This window comes from Bemisia tabaci, chromosome 3 (genome assembly GCF_918797505.1).
Source record: "Bemisia tabaci chromosome 3, PGI_BMITA_v3".
Lineage (NCBI taxonomy): Eukaryota > Metazoa > Arthropoda > Insecta > Hemiptera > Aleyrodidae > Bemisia > Bemisia tabaci.
The window spans coordinates 54,546,799-54,569,131 of NC_092795.1; the positions used below are offsets into that span (position 1 = coordinate 54,546,799).

The 22,333-nt window shown below is 40.6% G+C and overlaps 1 protein-coding gene and 1 long non-coding RNA gene across 2 annotated transcripts in view; one reads left to right on the forward strand and one right to left on the reverse strand.

Moving 5' to 3' along the window:
• The window catches only part of SLO2 (slowpoke 2), a 318,661-nt gene that overhangs the window by 27,303 nt on the left and 269,025 nt on the right, over positions 1-22,333 (forward strand). The window lies entirely within an intron of this gene.
• On the reverse strand, positions 570-21,907 carry LOC140224327 (uncharacterized). Its single transcript, XR_011899629.1, has 2 exons — positions 19,429-21,907; positions 570-1,888 (listed from the first exon to the last, which is right to left on the reverse strand). It is a non-coding gene; the product is annotated as an uncharacterized lncRNA (long non-coding RNA).

Below are 22,333 nucleotides of genomic sequence, written 5' to 3' on the forward strand. Positions count from 1 at the left end.
AGGGGAACAAAGGAGAGAGGTGGAGTGATCGGCAGGAGCTTTGAAGTTTAATGAGTATAAAGGAGTGCTCGACGATGCTAAACTTATTAGCTGAGCAACCCAACACCAACATCGACACCCCGTCCCGCATTTTCCCGGAATCTCCGATCCACTTCAACTTGATTCTCCTCTCCACTTAATCCTCACACAATGCAAGGCAAATTGAGAATATATTAACTTCAGCGCTCACTGAGCGTGATCTTCGAGATTACCGTCTCAGAGAGCAAGAGAAGCACGAGTATGTCCGATCAATTGTTTTCGAAGCACGATACACAAACGCGATCGAGCGATAACTATCGATTTATTGTATGTATATGATGAGATAAATTTTCGTAGCCCGAATATTACATACAAGAAACACGCAATGGTACAGGCCCAAGGCTAAAAACAAGTTTAAAATGTATTACGGAACGTTTCGGGGCTGAACAGCTCCCATCATCAGCCGAATTTTAAAAATATGTTTATAAATATGTATATAAATGATAAAATATGTATATGTATTTTATATGTAATTAAACAAAAATCACGAGTACTTTTCAACCTTTTTATTACATTTTGCAATCTTCACACTACATTTTACAAACCGACGTTTCGGAGACAAATTCTCTCCATCCTCAGGGCAGACGAGTTGTTCATGGCGAGGCGTTCATGTTGTTGTTGTATTGGCGACTAAAAAACACAGGAACAACAAGCAACCAAGGCTAAAAACAAACAAAACATAAAACAAGCGGGGCGCATACGTTTCGGGGTGGTTTTAACCCTCTCCTCGACCAGGAAACAATTAAATATGCAACATGTCACTATAATCAGAATACCTAGACCCCATTTAGTGATAGCAAAAAATGTCATCACTAAACAACATTTTTTGTCCTTATGGGCGGCATGAGGTGACCGTTCCTGAGCTCAACATTTTTGGTTTTTCCTTTGTTGAATTATCCACTACATGTACATGTTAGGTGTGAGAAATGAAGAAGTATTGGAGTTACGGTATAGACGCCAGGATGTCTGTATTCAATGTGCCGCTTCGACATCTGCCCTGGCGGCTAGGCTTACATGCAGTGTTGCTAGATTCCGACCCTGGCAACTCCCTTCTTTTGTAAGGGCCAAAAAAATGAATAGAAAAAGTTGCAAAAAAACAGATTTTTTTTTGGCAACAACCTCGTCCTTAAAATTATTCCTATGACTAAATATAAGATCAGACAAGCTTGTGGTGCGTTTTTCTGTGTCGCTTGGAAGTGCCAAAACTCCCTTCTTTTGAAAGGGCCAAAAAAAAATGAACAGACAAAGTTGCAAAAAACAGATTTTTGTTTGGCAACAACCACGTCCTTAAAACTAATCCTATGACAAAATATAAGATCAGACAAGCTTGTGTTGCATTTTGTCTGTGTCGCTTGGATGTGCCAAGTTTTTATGGATAATCACTTGGCGAATATTGCCAGGTGGAGAGACATGGAAAGGATCTGGAGGTGGACTGGCTTCCTTCACTTCCTGCTGCAGTCTGCCAGGCATTATCTCTTCATCAGTGTTCATCGATGTGTTGGCATCAGTGTCAACCTGTTTCTTCCCCTTCTTTCTGTTCGTCGACTGTTCGCTTCTTGATTTTATGGAACTTTTCTTTGACCGTTGGACTCTTGCCTCTTTTTTGCTGTGTCGCAAAGGCATTTTTCGATATTTCCTTGGGGTCAGCAAATTCCATCAGTATGTGTTTTAGGTAGAAATTATCCAGCTTTGGAAGCATTTCCTTCCACATCTGCTCACCATAAAGAATTTTCTCTATGTGACAGTCCTTCAGGGTCCACACGACGAAGTAGCAGAACTTCGTGTCTGTTATTGCCAGTTGCCCTTGGACCTGGTGCATCGATACATAAGATATTCATTCAAAATGTAAAACATAAAATAAAAATATCATCAAAAATATAAAAATAAAGTATAATATATAATATAAGAATAAAACATAATATAAATATAAGCACATTTCGGTTTGAGCTTGAACTGCCGCTGGGTTTGACGATCTTTGTATAAATAGGTTACCTTCTTGTTGGTAACAGCTTCTTCTGTGGACATGTATCGAGCGCTGTAAGGGCATTCGTCTTCTATGATGGCATCTTCTCCGACGACGACTCTGTCAGGAGAAGCTTCGAGGTACGGTCTCTATGTCAATAAATATGCCACAACTTTTTGTCGATATGGCAACTATGTGCGCCTAGCCCCCTAGGCTCCTGCGGAAGCGGCCCCTTCAATACACTTCTGTCATGGCGTCCTATCACCAAAGTCGGTTTTCTTCCTTTCTTGCCATCTATGTTGTTAAGCCTCATCCAAAGCAGGTAAAAGTATTGACAGTTTTAGTCTGAAGTCCAGTTGGGGTGGTGAATGCTGCACAGGCGTCACTTTCGTAGTCTTTTTCCCATTGCACCTGCATTGGATTGAAGCGGGCTCTGTATACAATTTGCTCCTTCAAATCTCCATCAAAACCGATACGGCACAACAGATGCAGCCAAAGTCTGATGCAGTGGCCCTATACAACCTTTCTTGTCCCCATCGTCCACGAATATCTTGGTCTCTCGTGAGAGGATTCTATTATTTCACGCCTTTCTACGTAAATCAACCTTCAGCAGAGCGAGTCTGCGAGCCAAAGTCTGATGCATTGGCCCTATTCGACTTTTCTTGTCCCCATCGTCCACGAATATCTTGGTCTCTTGCGAGGGATTCTATTATTTCACGCCTTTCTATATCAACCTTCAGCAAAGCGAGTCCGCGCTCCATTTGTTGCTGGAGCGAGGCTTGGGGCAAATCAGGCTTTTGACAGGTTTTGCCGTGGTAGGTGGAAGGATGTGGTGAGAATGAATTTCTTAATTTACTAATTTTTAAAGCATACATTGTTTAATAATTGCATATATAATTACCAAAGAAAGTAAAAGATAAAAATAAGAAGAAATGAGAATATATTGAAAGGGAAAGATATGAATTTAAAAATAAATTAAAATTCATAATAATCAATTTTAAAGATTGTAACAAAGATAGGAAAGTGGATAAAAGTAAGCCTTCTAATTTGAGTAAATAAACCAATCAGCACCAAAATTCAAATGAAACTTAAGGAAAATTTATGAGTTCTAGTAACTTTTTCGATTATAATTACACCACATGTGTAAGTTAAAAGAACTGCAACACCCCTTATAAATAATATAATTAGTGCATTTCCATAATCGTATCTTCATTGGGATCCGATGAAGGATTGGCCAATGAGTTGTCGGAGTCTGACTCTGATGCTGAAGAATCAGCGCCAAACAGTCTTCTTTGGACCTTCAACGCTCGTTTCCGCTGAGCATTCCCAGACGCACGCTTGGCTCGCTTCTTATCCATTTGCTTCAGTAAGCTTGGTGGACTCTCTTTATATCTGAAGCGGTGCATTTTTGACCTCCAGTGCAGCCCATTGTTGAAATTGAGGCCTGCGCCATGCACACGATATGTGTAGGACGACCTCCTTCCATAAAACACCTGTATTACACTTGTCCCATCCTTCTGTGTGCATTTTGGTTACTTGGATTAAAATCGGATCACTGAGAGTTGCATTTTTCAATTCCTGATACCTTTCATTGGAAATTTGGAAATTTATATCAAGGCAGTGGACAATTTCCTCTAAGTTTATTTCATCTTCTGGGCGGGAAGTTTTGATGAAATTTCGAGACAGCTTGTCTGCTACATACATTTTCTTACCCGGTAGATATTTGACTTTTAGGTCGTATGCAATTATTTTTAACAACATATTTTGCCTCGCTTGTTATCCATTTGCTTCAGTAAGCTTGGTGGACTCTCTTCATATCTGAAGCGGTGCATTTTTGACCTCCAGTGCAGCCCATTGTTGAAATTGAGGCCTGCGCCATGCACACGATATGTGTAGGACGACCTCCTTCCATAAAACACCTGTTTTGCACCGGTATATTTAGAGATAAGACTCATCAAAGATTCACAAAGATTAGTTGTCTGGTACTCCGTAATACTGCTAGTATGTTCTGTCGGACGCCCAATTATATCACTCAGTTCAAAGAGAAAGGCAGTGCTTAAGTTGTAAGTGTTTTGTCTCTGACCACTCTTTGGACAATATTCCATCCGGCACTTGGTGTGATCTCCAGTGCAGTGAGCACCCAAGTTTCGAATAATAGCAGATTTACTGTTAGCATCCTCATTGCTTTCGGATAGGTCCTCCACTACGCTCCGTACGGTTTTCCCTATTTGTTTTATTCGGTTATCTTTCAGGAACTCTTTCTCGTAATTTCTATTATCTTCTCCTGGTACCTTTTCTTTGCTCTTAGACCATTTTGTCTGCAACTCATACAAGTCTATCGTTCGATTCTTCAAAAGGTGATTCACACACTCTACCTTAAAAATCTGTCTACCGTACGGGCACCTCTCAACCAGTTGTTTCAAAACACTGGAGTCTCCATCGCCAATTAATTTTTTGTAGCGGATACCATGAAGCTTCTCGCTTTCTAGAAAGCCCTGTACAATGATATCTGCCTCCATCGCCGGTGAACTTTTCTTCCAATCCTTGAAACACGTATGCTGGACAAGGACATGTATCGAGCGCTCTGTCGATGCTGATAATTGCATAAAAATTGGGCTTTTTAAATAAAAGTTTGCCCACACTATGCAGTTGCTTCAGTCGCTTCAGAATTGAGGAGCATTCCGGAAAAGTGGCACATACGCATAAGGGCATTTGTCCTCTACGATGGCATCTTCTCCGACGACGACTCTGTCAGGAGAAGCTCCGAAGCAAGGTCTCTCTATGTCAATAAATATGCCACATTTTTTCATCTGAAGTCCAGTTGCGGTGGTAGGATGCTGCACAGGCGTCTTTTCATGGTATTTGCCCCATTGCACCCGGACTGAATTGAAGGGGGCTCTGTATACCATTTGCTCCGCCAAATCTCCATCAAAACGGATACGGCGCTAACAGATGCGGCTAAAGTCTGCTGCAGTGGCTCTATACAACTTTTCTTGTTCCCATCGTCCACGAATATCTTGGTCTCTCGTGAGGGATTCTATTATTTCACGCCTTTCTATATCAACCTTCAGGAGAGCGAGTATGCGCTCCATTAGTTGCTGGAGCGAGGCCTTGGGCAAAGCAGGCTTTTGACAGGTTTTGCCGTGGTAGGCGGAAGGATGTGATGAGAATGAATTTCTTAATTTACTAATTTTTAATACATACATTGTTTAATAATTGCATATATAATTACCAAAGAAAGTAAAAGATAAAAAATAGGAAGAAATGAGAATGTATTGAAGGGAAAGATATGAATTTAAAAATAAATTAAAATTCATAATAATCAATTTTAAAGATTGTAACAAAGATAGGAAAGTAGATAAAATTAAGTCTTCTAATTTGAGTAAATAAACCAATCAGCACCAAAATTCAAATAAAACTTTAGTAAAATTTATGAGTCATAGTAACTTTTTCGATTATAATTACACCACATGTGTAAGCTAAAAGAACTGTAACACCCCTTATAAATAATATAAACAGTGCATTTCCATAATCGTATCTTCATTGGGATCCGATGAAGGATTAACCAATGAGTTGTCGGAGTCTGACTCTGATGATGAAGGATCGGCGCAAAACAGCTTTCTATGGACCTTTAGCTCTCGTTTCCGCTGAGCATTCCCTTGGCTCGCTTGTCATCCATTCGCTTCAGTGAGCTTGGTGGGCTTTCTTTGTATCTGAAGCTGTGCATTTTCGACCTCCAGTGCTGCCCATTGTTGAAATTAAGGCCTGTGCCATGCACACGATATATGTCGGATAACCTCCTTCCATAAAATACCTGTTTTGCACCGTTATATTTAGAGATATAAGACTCCTAAAGATTCGCAAAGATTAGTCGTCTGGTACTCCATATACGATAATAATATAATACTTCTATAATAATATAATACTAATTCCCCTCATTTGTTGCTGGAGCGAGGCCTGGGGCAAATCAGGCTTTTGACAGGTTTTGCCGTAGAAGGCGGAAGGATTTAGTGAGGATGAAGGTATTGAAGGTTCATTGGGATCCGATGAAGAATTGGCCCATGAGTTGTCGGAGTCTGACTCTGATGATGAAGAATCGGTGCAAAACAGCTTTATATTCTATGGACCTTTAACTCTCGTTTCCGCTGAGCATTCCATCCCGTTGGCTCGCTTGTCATCCATTCGCTTCAGTTAAGCTTGGTGGGCTTTCTTTGTATCTGAAGCGGTGCATTTTCGACCTCCAGTGCTGCCCATTGTTGAAATTACGGCCTGTGCCATGCACACGATATATGTAGGACGACCTCCTTCCATAGAACACCTGTTTTGCACCATTATATTTAGAAATATAAGACTCATAAAGATTCGCAAAGATTGGCCGTCTGGTACTCCATAATACTATAATAATATAATACCACTATAATAATATAATACTACTACAATAATATCATACTGCTACAATAATATAATACTACTAAAATAACATAATACCACTATAATAATATAATACTAATTCCCTCCAATTCACGGAAGAAGTTCCGTGTCAGTCCGAAATTTATTTTTTTGCAGGAAAAACTCATTTCACCCATTCCTTGGCGCCTGCCGTGAATGAGGATTTTGTGGAGGGTTGCAGTCATCGGCTTATCGGGGAATAACTGCATGTAAAGTCTACCAGTTTTACACCTACCGATTGCGGTGAACGCACGGGTCAGCATATCTCTTTGAGGGAAAATTGCGCTCATGTGAGCTTTTTCCCTCTCTAATGAGATTTCAGCTTTAAGCTGAACTTTTTACGCACGTTGGCTAAAAAAAACTCCAACGTCCCGTCTAACCAGTTTCATGACAGTATTCCTTGAAAAGTTCAATATTTAGTGGCAATTTGCAAGAGATGGCTACCAAGATGGTTTGCAGGCGCTCTATCAACCGAACATTGACGTTGGTGATTTCGGAAAACAGTTCGGGATTGCTGAATGCTTTTCTGGCTGTGCTGCCTGAGTTGGTGTTACCTGATCCTCCACTTTTGGGGATATCCAATCTGAGGTTCATGTTCTCCCAAAAAAGGCTCTGAATTCTCTTCTTGTTCAGTGCATACGCTTTTTTCTGGTCATCTAACTTCATCTGCCACCCAGCTATCCCATCTTTGTAGCCCAGATGGAGGATGCATTCAAACAACCGGATCCAAGCATGCAGAGAACTAATACCGAACTCAAGGGAGCTTTCTCGTGGTTTAAACTTTGGAGAGCCAAAATACTTGATGTATCTAAAATCCTTGATGCATCTAAAATCCACAGGGGTGGCACCGCAAATAGGACACGATTGCGTTGATAACGTGTCGGTCAAATAATTTAGAATTTTGCCATCGACTAAGGTCATTTTAGACGAGGCTGAGTAACAAGGCTTTGTTCATTGTTTATTTTAATTGTGACCATCTCAAGACTCGATTTCCTCATCCAGCTCCTCTTTTTCTGCCATCACCAACTCCTTTGATTCCTTGGCAAATTTGAGTTTTAAGGGTCTACAGAATCTGACAGATTGTGGTGTCCTATTGACCCATAAAATATCCCCGAATCTAAGGTAGTGGCAAATAAAGATGAGTCCGATCTACTAGAGCTTTCATGAGAAGTTTGGAATTTTTGGCAGCAAGTAGACTGACTGGTGGTGCCATCAAAACCCTAGCTAAATGTCATCTCGGCGTTGGCCTCCTTACAATCTTTACACTTTCTCTCAAAAAATGTTTCAAGGACTTCAGATTGTAACAAAGCGATTCGTCTATATACACAAGCGACACAAGGTAACACATGTTGTCTGTCTAAAAATATACGTGGTTACTGTGCGGGTTCTCAGCGCCCGTATCAACTAAAATTTGCAGAAGTTGTCGCGCACTCTCATGAACAAAGATTCACGGAGTTTATTTCCGACAAAGAATACTGTTTCCTGCAAAGGAGAAACTTTGAACTCATTTTTAATATGAGATACATAATCAATTAAAAGATATACACACACACATTTATGAAGAATTAACAGAATATTTTCCCGGATGCATTTTGACTAAAATCCATCTTCCGCGAAAAAAAATTCACAAAAACACAAGAAAGAGATAAAGATGTATCACAATGCAAGTTAAAGACTATGATAAAAAAAAAACTAAGGAAAAGTAACGAAAGAGTTATCAAAAAATTAAACACAGACAAAAGTGTGAAATCAACATTCAGGTGGAACAACGAGTGATAAGGATCGAACTATGCGAGCACTAAGAGGGACTTATCAGTAAACATAGTGCAGTCGGGAAAGATCTAGCTATGCAACACGTGCTGCAGGTTAATTTGAGAGATCCTCGCGTAGGTCTGTTAGGCTGGACACACTTTTCTGTAAGTCATTTTGTGCGTTTAACAAAGGAATGTTTTTTTAACATAGCACGCCTTATTTCAATAGATTCTAGTGCAATGAGCGTTTTCTCATTGTTATTTATGTGCGCAATTGTTAAACTATTTTGAATATCAGTCAAGGCATGGTTGGTCTCTATTGGATGTTGGTAAATGTTCGAATGAGGGTCTTTCAAATGTTCCTCAAAACGCTTAACGCTCATTTTTAATGCAAGCCTCGCACGCGTTATAATTTAAGTATTGTGGTTAATGTATATTACGATCATTGTTAGGGAGGCGTCGGATGCTATCAGTGGACGGCCAATGATAGCATCGGCCGAAATCGAGGGCCAATGACATGACCGACCGGCCAATGATGTCATTGGCCACGAAGCCCGGTCGGACCTTTCGGTCATGCAGAGCGGAGTGTCATCCCTGAGTGCTCTTAAACAGCAAGAACAATCTGAAGCCTCCCACGTTTTTTCGAAGATAAAACTGAGGAAAGCTTTTTACGCTGAAGGGACGCTCTGGACTGGCAAGCTTAGTCGTTGTAAATGCTGTCATAAACTATTATAAGATGTGACCCTAGATCGATTACACTCATTAGCCAATGCACATTGCCAATATTGCAGGGAATCAGAATGAAATCCAATTGGTTAAGATGTGACCTTAGATCGATTACACTCAATAGCCAATGCGCATTGCCAATATTGCAGGGAATCCGAATGAAATCTAATTGGTGTATATCTACGGCCCTAAAGCGGCCTGGCACATGCCTAGGGCTGTTTTGGAGATAGCTCGAATAGAAAAAACTGTCCACCACGAAAATCCGCGGTAAGCCCGGATTCTGGGCGGCCCTCTTTTGTAGTAGCGCACCGTATGCGTTTACCATCGAATCGTTTAACCACTCGTTAAGGAGTAGTTTGGCAATATCGCTGGATGAAAGCTCCATTTTTAACTTGCTCTGATCAAAGTGACTGTGAGTTGGCTATGTGACTGTGACTGAGAGTCTTCGTAAATGGACCGCGTTTAGCGGCATGGAACGCCTTCAATTGATGCGTGATACTTCACGCATTCCGGAGAGTTTGAATAGTTGTATCATTGCGCCTTGATAAAGCGACGTAATATTCCAGTTAAACCGTATTAAGTAGAAAGGAACCAAGCCATATCAGCTCTTGCCAAAAACTGGGCAATTTAATTTTTTAGAAGAGAACGTGTGTGCGGATTCCTTTGGAAATTTTAGGGAATTTGCCTCGCACTATGCAAAAAGTGCACTGAACTTCGCACAAAAATCCGCACAACCGTTTTCACGTAAAATTAAATTGCCCAATTAAATTTAGCAATCCCTGATGTGGCTTGGCTCCTTTCTGCTTAACGCGGTCCAATTGAAGATCTGCTGTCAGACCACAATGAGCATGTCACAATATTGACCAATTGAGCACCGCGGTGGTGATAACCTCGCTTTTTGTTTTGCACCGCCACGCGGGGCACGTGGGAGGGTTTTTGCGTTTGGCCCAGATATTCCAGACCAAATTTTCATCAAAAACCAAAGTCTGTCATCGGTGTCAAACTTGCTCCTAATGTAAACAAACGAACGGCGACATAGTCCGGACATAAACAAAGCGTACCCAGAGCGGACTTCCTCGAGATGTTCCAGACTCAATTTCTCAGCGTTAGCGTTTCTTCGATTGAGCGTTTTTGCAGGCAAAGACCCCCTACGAATGAGCAGGCGATCACAGAGCGGGAGTAGCTGGTGGAGAGTGCATGAAGCTCGCTCGGACTAGAGTCATGCTAGAGTCCCTTTATACTGAGAGTCAAGACAATTTGAATCCATTTCTGATTGGTTCCCGTATTTTAGGCCTCCACAGTGTCACAAACGGGAATAAAGATTACATTTTCACCAATTGCAAAGATTATAATCTGGAATGGACCAGGGAATTACGGGTTCGGCAAGGAACAAACGGAATGAGAGGAGGAACGGAGAAAGGCATTTGAGAATGGGCCGATCAAAGATTACGAAAAACGTTCAATTTCTGTAATCTTTATTCCCGTTTGTGACATCCATGAGCCGAATTGTCTTGACTCTCAGTATAAAGGGACTCTAGCTCGGACTCCATAATTGTACTCTGTTGCTCTCTCCTCTCCTCTACTCTTTGCACATCACATAATGGCGCCAAGCACAAATTTCACTCTCCGAGAAAAATTAAACTGCTCAGCTCAGGGAATTGACCTTTTCATCGGGATTAAATTTCTAAAAGAGTTCAAACGAAGTACTAACCAGGGTAATTCTCAAAATTCTTTGGCAAGACATTTTTCTGATATAATTTAAGGATTACCTAAGGAGGGAAAATCTTTAGCATATCTGGAGAAATCACAAGCTTGTGTGGGGGCCCCGCAGCGTTCTGAGGCATTGAAATCAAATTCTAAACGTACCTACTTACATTTTGAATTTTGATGGAAAGTAAGGGGGGAGGGGCTTCATTTATATCTGAGCCATGGGGATGCTAGATGATGAGGGATGAGTTTGAGGATTTTTGCCCTCAGCAGAGATGTTTTCAGGAGCATTGAGGGAACTAGTTAGGAGGAGGGGGGAGAAATATTACCCTCTCCTGACTTCAAGAAATATGAGGGCTTTTGCTTAGTTAGCTGTGTTGCTAGACTTTCATTGTGGAATTTGTAATTCTACCAAAAATATTTCCATGTGAAGATGAACCATTAAGCTAAAAATTCAACTCCGCATTCGCACAAATCTATAAATTTTTTTTGTGGCACAATGGTACAACTTCTGGGAAACATCCTGTTAAAGGTAACGAGGCACTTAGCATATTTCTTGAAAAATTTGCTAAAAAATATCTTTGCACATTTCTGCTTTTGATAACTTATACCTACAAAAGTACATAACGATCCAAAAAGTGGTGAATTTTACCAGTCAGGCATCAAGGGGTGAAATATGGGAGCATAAATATAGCATTAGGTTAGCTAAGATGACATTTGAATCAGTGAGTTCGAAAATACGCACCAACTCGGAAAAAAAAATTTTTCAGGAAACACCTAAAACTTCGCAGCGGGCGAAGAAGTTAGTTTAAGAAAAACTTTTTTGGTGCCAAAGGACGCAAGAAGTACCTACTCTAGAGACTTTTAACGCACCAAGTTTCAGATACTGATTTTTCATAGTCTGCCCTGAAAAATTTATATTTTTTGACCTGAATAACGCTTGAATATTTATATAACTTGTTGGCACAAGGTATACTGAACCGAAAAAAGAAAACCGCATCGGATAGTCACCCGTTTCCCTTGATCGGCCAAAAATTGGTATTTCCAATGAAATTCTTCGATTCTTCCCTTTTCCCGTCGCCGTTTCGAGCACTTCCGATTGCAATTTCGAAATATCCTTTTGCGTGCAGATGCTTCTACTTATCCAGAAGTGTAACTAAACCGTAAAAAAGTGAAAATCGAAAAAAACCCGTGTTGGAGTGTTTCCGAACTCACTGATTCATTTTACATTAATGGAAACATGATTATGTGGATGGATAAGGTGGGGAGGCGGCAGACGATAGGATGGGTTAGAGTAGGTATTGGTTAGAGAGTGCTCGAACTGCTCTGAGTTCCCGTCGCGCCACGCAGCCATCTTGCCTGCTCATTCCGAGGGGGTCTTTGCCTGCAAAAAGTAAACATCCGTTTCTTCACCTCGACAAAAGAACTTTCGTCCGCGTCTAACATTTATCCCTTTCGTAAAATCAAATATCAGTTACCCCGTTGATCTGTTCATGGTGATTTCAAGTGAAATTGCGGCGAGATACTCCAGACTCCTAATGTAAACAAAGCGGCCTGTACCTGGTCGAGATGTTCCGGACTCATTTCTTCATTTACGTTTCTTCATCTCGACCAAAGAAGTTTCTCGCGCATTCAAAGTAACATTTTCCGGTTCCATTGTTAGAGAAGAAACAAGTCATTTTGTTGTAAGTTAGGATAATATTTGTGTTGATTAAGTGGCTTGAGCATTGGACTACCTGGCTGCGCCTTGCATAGCTGCCTCTATATCAAGATGGTTGGGAGAAAAGCTTACTGGTTGATGTGCGAATCTGAATCCCAAATCCCTAGGAACGGTAGTTGTGAAAACCAGACGGATGTACAATGCTAGGTACCTTGCTCCTCACTCACTTTCTCATGGATGTTCGCTGGTCTCTCCAAGGTTCTGGTTTTGCGATGCGTTGAAGCCAATGCTTTAAGTTCAGCTATAACAACCAGGCTTCGGAGATACTAATTAACAATCCTAGCAGTCACCAAATTCTCCAGCAAACCCGCATAGTTGTCTATTAACAGCTGAAGAAGCAATGGAAACTGTATTTACCTATGACAACAAGATTTTTTCCGTTGGAACTCTGATAGTAAGTATGAGGGGGAACTATCACCTTTAAGGCACGTTTCTCCATGAAGTTTCTTGTTTTTTGGCATCAAACTAAGTAGAACTCAAGGAAAATGAAGCAAAACTTTACAAGTTACCATGTGAGGTTCATCTGCTGAAAAAATAGAATAAAGTCTAAAATTCCTAATGAACATCACCAAGATGGTTCTGCCACCAGCAGTTCATTTTTTAAGGCACGGATCAAATACGGTTATCTATTATTCTCACGGTGCCCATCAAATTATAGGTAAGAAACCTAGTCCTGTAATAATAATGGCATGGAATGACGGGCTCTAATTGGTGACTTGACCATCCCCAATAAGTTATCGAAAGAATTTACTTCTTAAAAGATCCTTTGCGAATAAAGCCAAGTAAATATGCAGATAAAAGTCCCTGTGATATGTGAAGTGTACTTATTCAAAGTAATTTCAAAGGGAAGGGATGAAATGTTCAAAAGGTAACGTCCAAATTTGCAAAGTTGTAGAGGCGCTAGGCACAAATTGGACAAGGTGCCGCTAAGTAATGATTAAATGAATTTTTTATTGTTATTAATTACGGAAAAGAGGAAAAGAGAATCAGGCCGAATGCGAAAATCTAAAATTCGAAAAGTGTAGGGTGTTGTAGGAGCCGAACCTTCTTCGAGATTACGGGCGGCGAGCGGCAACCTGATTGGCTACGAAGATTGCCGAGCATGGCCGAAGGCCTACTCGCCGCTTGGTAGGTGTTGACGGCGGTTTGACAAACAGCAGTTTTTGGTGAAATGTGGTCCGGAATATCTGGGCCAATCTGTTCACTCCAAAGACATAAAGACGGAGCGCTCGTATCTAAAAGCACGGGGAAAAAGTGAAGCTAGGTTCGGCGCTGCGCGCTTGTGTGAGTGTGTAAATGAGCGCGGGAATCCATGGCGGCAAACGGAAATTTGATTTGAACTTGTCCTCTTGATTTTTGCACATTTCTTCTTTGAAACGTATTTTAAATTCCTAAAACGAATATACTAAGAAAGTTCGGTCTGCGTCCTAATATAATACACCTACTTTTGCTCGGTAACAGGCAGTAATCTCAGATAAAGTTAGTTTTTCTTCTGCTCATGGTGGTTCTGCAGGTTCAAACAGGCCGTTACAGTTCTAGATCAACGTTACTCCCAAATGAAATTAATCGGTCGACGACGGACTGAAACTAACTTAAAGTTACAAAAAATATGAGTGTGTACCTGAATTTGGGCAAAAATCAACCTAAAATACTTTGTTTCCGCAATTTTATTTATTAGTTCCCGCCCTACATTTGAATTCAAACTTGTCCCGATTTCGCCGCCAATCCTCTAGCCAATAGTAGAGGTGATTGAAAAGAAGCTCTAGAAGCTTCATTTTTTGCTTTTAGTGCTCCGTCTTTATGTCTTTGGTTCACTCACGTGGGAGCACCAAGGTGGTGATAACCTCACTTTTTTGTTTTGCACCGCCACCAGAGACAAGAGACCCTCCACTAGTATCTTGGCCATGGTGGAAGCTTTTACTTTCGGGACTTCAGCATTCTACTGTTGACTTACCTACATGGTTGATGTTCAACAACGTGTTGGCAGTTTCGTTTTGCAAACAAGCCGAAAATGGCCGACGTTTGGGAAAGTTGTTTGGCTCATGACGTCATCCGAAGCTCATCATCGACCATGTAGGTAAGTCAACAGCCGAAACTAGGGTGATGACAGTTGCTCCCTAATAATTGTCCATAAGGAATTGTTGAAACCCCGAAAGTAAAAGCTTCCACCTGTCGCTAGGAGGCCAGTGGAGGGTCTCTTGTCTCTGACCGCCACGCAGGGCACTTGGGAGCACCGCGGTGGTGATAACCTCACTTTGCACCTCACTTTAAGGCCACGCGCGTATAGGTTATGTCCCGCACGTGTTCACGCTACCCGAATCTTTATCCCTTGGGATCTCGCGATCCCACGGGTCGATTTTCGAATTTTTTACGCCGTTCGATGCCCTAGGGCCTACTCAGCTTTCTGACACTAAAATCACCGTCATGCGTGAAGAAAAAACCACTATTTCGCAATGAAAAGGAGGAGCACGATGTGCTCGCCTCCACGCACTGCACTGAACTCCCAACAACCTCCACAGACCACAATGAGCATGTCAAATCTAGCTAATCTCCGATATTTTGTATGCCCGCGAACTCTCTGAGTATTCCAGTCAGATCTACTTGAAAAAAATGGATACATAGCTGAACTTTTCAAACAATAAAAGAAACCGAAAATATCCAAACGTCCCAGTTGACTTAATTTACGCTGCTAGGTTGTTTTTTTTTGAAGCATCGCGAGCTCCGATTGAAAGGCAGAAAGTCCTCGCAGAGCGCAAGAAGGAGTAATAATGATTTCATCAAATAAGTTGTTCTCAGGGGAAGGAATCAAAGTGGTCAAAAACAGGATAGTGGACCGAACTTATCCTTAAGGCTTAACTATAAGTCACTATATGGTTTTTCTTCGATATCTGACTTTCTCCAAATTTTATTTTTCAACTTAAATCGGCAAAAATCGCTACATTTGTAACTTTTCCTCCGTGAAGACCCATAGACGTCGCTCCTTTGACGTACGGACGAATCTTGATTCCCACGTAAGACCTAATTTCCGCATAACTTTGTGCTTTCCAGGGCTTATGAGGAAATAGAGATACGCCCGTACGTTAGAGAGGCGACGATAAGTGGAGTTGCGGAAATGAGGGTAAAGAAAATGTGACTGTTGTGCAAAGACACAGGTGTAACTGTTGGACCGCGATTGAGTAAATAGCACTGTCTCGGACGAAACAACGCGGTCAGCTAGTTACCTAACTGGTCAATTACAGCGAAGGAATTAGTTTCATTATCACAAATAAACTGTTTCTGCGACTGTTTCTCGTTTGCGCTGGGGGAAAATACCGCGGGGGAGGGTCTGGGGATTACACGAGATTAGTGAGTCGCGCCGCTAAGCTAGTGCTCTTGAAATGTGTTCCGGTCAAAGATAATTCCATTTCATTCTCACGAGTGAGTTGGTAACTCAACTTCAACCCTTTTTTATAACTTCAACTGCGCGCGTGTAGGAAGGGACTCTTCTTTTTGTATTTCCGACGCATCTTTTGTGCGGTTACCACACACTTTTTTTAAGGCGCATTTTACCGAAATAATATTTCTGGTAAAAAAGTTACAGGGGTGGTCAGTGACTTTTGGATAACCCTGTATACTGTCATCTCCAAATTCGTCACCAGTGAAAATCTTCAAACTTGCCATCGCTCCGTGTTCCCTATGTGAAATGTATGGAAGCACGGTCTGCGCGGTGTTTTATGTACTTTTAGTAAGCGAGGCTACAAACAGGCGTGTAACCGTTAAGTTCTGTGCTGATAGCTTACCAACTCTAACAGGTTTCGCACCGCAGCACCGACATCAATAACGTCTGGTTGCAACTATTCCTGCTCAAGAGCTGTCTATATTGCAGTGATAGAAAATTGAAAGCGCCTTGTCTTGCTTTTTACACGCGCATCCGTTTTAAAGCAGCACAGTCATTTTAGACCATCGTCGTAGGAAAATATCGATTAACTTGATTAGCTAGCAGCGGAAGAAGTTTTAACTAATGATTTTACTGAATTCTGTGTAAAATATATCTAGCCTCTTCATCATAGTACGTCTGGACTCTGGAATAGTGTGTCAGTGGACCTCCCAACCCTCGAGAGCTCAAAGATAACTTGTTGGAGACTTTTTAGGGAAGTAATCTCTTTGCGTCATGACAAACGTATCTCAGTTCTCAAATTCTCCATAGCACAGTTTTAATATCGAGCCCTACTAAAACTCAAAAAAGTCATCCTAAACTTTTGAAGAAAATCGCGTTAAAAATGTCCCTTTTAAAGATATATTTTTAACAGAGACTACAGAGAGTTTTTGGCAAATCTGTAGTTGAAAATTGCTTATACCAGCGTACCATGCCCAGAGAGGATTGCATCTGAACTGTTTCGTAGTCTCAGTCAGGAAGTTAGTAATCACAGATTAAATCCTTTTTTCCTTGTGGATATTGAATAATCTGGGAGACTAGAGTAAAAGCTAATTATAAGGTTTCTTTTTAATTCTGATGTGTTGCTTTCCATAAAAAACCTTATCTTCTCTCATATAACGTTTTAAAGAGTCATCCAGGCTTCGTATATTTCGGGGAAATAATGCAAAATTTACCTAAAAAGGGAGAAGAGGTATATTGTCAACATCTTTTATGGCTAAGTTTCAACTGCACAGTTCGAGCAGTTACGCCCGAAGAGACTTTTTCCGATACATTAGAATCTGTAAAGTGTGTTGTGTTTTTTCTCAGTCCTGACGTAACCTGATTCCGAATTTTGACAAACTGTGTTTAAAACACAAGGACTCAATTCGGTGGGCTAATGCATTTTCCCGAGGTAATTTATTTAAGCTGAAATTCTGAAAACGCTTTAAATTCTCCAATCGTTCGGGAGTAACGAAAAAAAACACACTCCGACCCTCTCCTAAAATTCGTATGATACTTAATTCTATAATTTCACACATATCTGTTTCTCGCAGATCAATACGAGCTATTACACCTTTGCAGGCCATGGGTCGTGAAACGTTTTCTTGCCCACATTGACAGAATGGTATTTACATTATGGATTTTACTTCGCATGTCAAGGATTGCTGCATTGAATGTTCTTGAGGAGTTTCTATTAGCCGCATACATAGATAAAGGTTGATCGAAACGTAAATATTTGGTTTTTATATATTTTCAAGCTGATGTATCAGCATCTAACTTTTTAAGAGCCTTCGGCAACGTTGGGGTGCATAAATGAAATGCTGACTCAAGCTAAAGTGCCAGCTAAATGTGAAAGTTTACTTTATCATTAGCTGCCATCATTTAAGCCATATTTCATTGACCCGCTCAGATATCCAATACGGGGTGAAAAAAACGCCCACTTTAACGGAGGCTCCTTGCTTTTATAATGAAAAATATATGCAACTTGGCTCGCGACAGCAATGTCAACATAATTACCGCTCAGGATCTTGGGACTGCGCTCGGAAATGCCCTCCTTTCTAATATGATTAATACCCTAATTTTAAAGATAGTTGCATATTTTAATTTATCCTCGTGCTTGATCTTATTTTTAATTTTCTCAGTATCTTTCTTGCAGTTTGCCTCTCCTTAACAGAGGAATGATACAGAACGGTTTTTAACAGATAACAGAACGGAATGAATCACCGGAAGATACACAACTAACTTAGAGCTAATAATATCGGCTGTTTTCACAAAACATTCTATGATGAAATAATGTGTAGGGTGCATGTTATACGTATAGTGAATGGGTACTTCGCACACAGAAAGCTTTGAGCAGAAATCTTTGTACGCGAACTGGAATTTGACTTAAATACGTTATTTAGTTGGAAAGTACTTCGAAGAAAGAATAAATAATGTCAAAAAAAGCATATCGTCATTGCATAAAGTGCTACACACTAAAATAAAAGAAGCAGCATTAACAAAAAAATAATAAATACGTAAAATATTTTCACGCCGCAGAAATCCCAATGAAGTAGACGCTCAGTAGAAAACTTCAATTTGCCATCATCCGCTCTTTCGCAGTAATTAAAATGTATATGGTAGTAAAAACTTATATCGTGTATTATTCATACATATCCAAACCAAAAACACATGAGACAACGAACGCATGGTTTGGAAAAAGCAACATATTTATTTCGAAGATAACCCAAATGTTAGAGAAGATTTCAACCATTTTATACGGAAAACATCTTTCGATGACAGTTGACTGACTACCGAAATGCGATTAATTGTTCCGCGAAGGGATCTGGAGAAGATACGTCTCTGAAACAGGAAACCACGAAGCCAAGCGAAAGTCATTTATCACTGGAAACAATGTGTTCTTCACAGCTGTAATGCTCAGTCGCGCTGCACGTCGCTGACTTCCGTTTCCAAAAAGTGCGAATTTGTTTAAAGATTTGAGCTCTTTTCATGGTTGGCCAAATGCGCCATAATGTACGTACATTTCGGAGAGAGATGAAAATTTCAAGCCGCACCTTTTAAAATTTTCTTGAAATGATAAGGATTCTTAACATACTCAAGTCGGAATTTTCCTCGCGGAGAAAAGAGAATCTTTACTCTCAATCATTGATGCTCATGGTGGATCCCAGACCCTACCCTCTTTTTTAGTTACAATTTTTGTTTCGCATTACACTTATTTCAGCCCCATAGTATCAATGCTGATTGTTACCGGGACCGAAATAATGCTTGCCAGAAAAGTAACTTTGTAACCAAGACCAGAATAGTAGGAAGTACCCAGAATCGAACAAGCACCGTAATCAGCGATTATTCTCTCTCTCCGTGCCATTACACCAAATCATGTGCAACTAGTTTTCTTTGTGCACACACATCATGGCATAGCTAAAAAAAACTAATATTAATGTAGTATGTTTTCTTAAATATCCTCTTTAATATGATTTCTTGGTATGCGTCAATTTTTTTCCCACATTCATCAGGCTATTTAATTTTTATTACTTTATCTTTTTTTTCTATTTTCTTCAAGAACTTTCAACGAAAAATTGTGATTTTTCGATGAAAATCAACCTATGCGGAAATACCCCCGAAAAATGGCATCACGAACCTGAAGGAGGAACAAGGCGTAAATTTGACCAACTTCGTGCAAAGGGGAAAACTGCCGGCAGGATTTTACGTGACCTGTTGAAAGTTTGTTAGCGATTTGGTCCTATTGGCCCGTGGCCAGGCTTTTCTTTGCAGTTAATGTTGAACTGACGCTCGTGCTCTGAAAACAGAAGAGGTGTCAGTCATTTTTAATGAAATATTCTCGCGTGAAGCATAGATAAAAGTTAACCTTTGCACACTAATCAACCTATTCTACTGCCATGTATTGAAGGAACTGATTATGATAATACAGTATTCTCTCGCTATAACGACACTCATTATAACGAAAAGCTCTCTTTTGCGAAAGAATCGATCGGCCCCTTGCTGATTCGTTATAGCGAGAGAGTATTGCACTCTTTCAAACGGAATTTTTCATGATATCGCTGAAATTCTTCTCTAAGAATCTATCTATAATGGACCACCAGGCGAGGTACGAATTTAAGCAATCTGATGCATGTTTCTTAACCAGAATTTCACGTGAAACACGATTCACTCAACAAAAATTATTGGAACCAACTCTTAACGAAGATATTAACGTTTTTATTACACATTGGTTACGAGGAATTTGAACTGCCCGCTCACAAGAAACTCCAAGCTCTACGTGAGTCAAATCGCGCACTACAACGGTTTCAGCAAGCTTCTCCATCGAGCAATGTTCATTTCCTTCCACGTGTTGTTCAAACTATAAGCAATTTTCTATAGCTGAGCCAAAGCGTCAAGATCGAGGCTGCTAGATTTTTATATCGCAGAGACTGTCGTGATAACGTTTATAGCGCGCGATCTGAATCACGTAGAACATATAGTTTTCATGAGCGGATGGTTTGAATTCACGCATCAAGAATGATCAATGATCTTCGTAAGGTATTTATTTCGGTAATTTTCGTTGTGCGCATCGTGTTTTACGCGAAATTTTGGTTGAGAAACATTTATCAAAATGCTGAAATTTGTACCTTGTCTAGTGGTCCATTGACTAGAGATCCATTCTTAGTGCTATTCAATGGATGCGCTCTCAAATTTTCCTTAGTTTAACCGCATCACCGATTCACAAATTATGTATAACAATGCTAATTTTCACATTCGGCCTACGGAGCATCAAATATATCTCATTGCCAATTAATATGCAACCACCCATTTCAACCAAAAGGATTGCTCCCTACTCCCCATGCCTTCTCTGTGCATCGCTTTGTCAATCAATTTAAATTATCAGCCCGCCGGCACCTAGGGAGTGAAACTCGGCGGATAGAAAATCACAAAAGCGGGAAGTTTGTCCCCCGGATATTATCCATTGCGAGATGATATCTTGTCAAAGCAAGGCTCGTGCCAAAGGCCCATTTAAGCGCTCCTAAATGGGGTGCTGCTCTTTCGACTTGTTTTCTCACAAAAGAAAAGGTGTTCCAAACATGCAAAATGCAAATATTAAAATGTCCGCTTCTCCTCACGGCATGTTTCATAACGGCTCACTTTATGCACCAAGACACATAGCGCAGCGGCGCCAAAAAGGTACGCAAATATGTCTGTAATTCTCCTCCTAATTCAGATTTTGAGACCTAATGGCGAGTAGGTATGCATTTTAATAAAAAGGGGTAATTTTTGTTGCATACAATAATTTGCCTCCCGCTGCCCCCCTTCAACCAACTCTGTACGATAGGTGTGAGATTGCTATTAAATATGCCTTTTTGCAAAATGTTTCTACTGGATCAATGTAACTCACGTGTGAAATTCTTATTTTTTATCAAACGAATTAGGTCAGAGACGTGTCGGTATCCGGCTTGTGATCTTGATATTTATGTACTTATTATTTATTTATTTTTTCATATAAGTTGTATTATCTCTACTAATGCAGCTCCTATATTAATAGCACGTCATTCAGAACAACTCAAAAACTCGCTTTAGTAATGGTTGGGTCAGACTGACTCACTTTTACTAGGGCGCAGCTCAGTAAATCGACAAGTTCTACAAATGGACACAACCTCTGCAGGAGAAATAAGACGAAATTCACTAACTTTTTATACATCTCGCCGACGCATCGACAGAAGCAATATAATCCTAAATAATGAAGCTCTTAACTTATCTTTTTGATTTTCATGCAGAAACCCTTCATTTTTCTAATTTTATCTTAATTTCCCCAAGAAAATCAAGCCATATACGAACCGAACTTTTAATATAAAGTTCAACGTGTTTGGTTACGCGACACAACAACGCACACAGCACACAGCGTGAAATGTTAGTACTTAAAACTAGTTCATTTCACCATCAGGGTACTCCGAGTCGCCTCTCATACCACTTACCCCCGTGTAACGTACCCCCGTCTCCTCACACCCCCGTATTCATTTTTATTTTCAAGGATTGCACCCGACGCGCCACGCAGAATCAACTCATAAAAATCCAGCGCACTGGCTTATACAGGGTGTTTCGAAAGTCCCGCTCGCCTCTTGAACTCTCGAGCCGTCCGAGATGATAGAAACGGAAATTTTGGAATGTTTCCAATAGAAACCCGCCCCCCTCCCCCCACCATTGGAACCTCTATAATATAAAAGGTTTTCATATCAGGTAGGAACATCCCCAAAGGTTTTTTTTTATCCCTACCTGTTCAAAAGTTATAGGGGCACCCCCCCCCCCCCTCCAGTAGAACCTCTATGATAGAAAAGGTCCTCCTATTAGATATGGACACTCCCAAAGGTTTTTTTTTTTTTTTTTTTTATCGCTACCTGTTCAAAAGTTAGAGGGAGAAAGCGTGACTTATAGAACACCCTGTATTTCCCACTGACGTCCGTACCAGGGCGAGCGTGTAAATTCTTCGTTACTTCGTTTCGAGGTTGTACTCATTGCCCGAGTCGGAAGATTACTCCGATTGCTGATCAAACTCG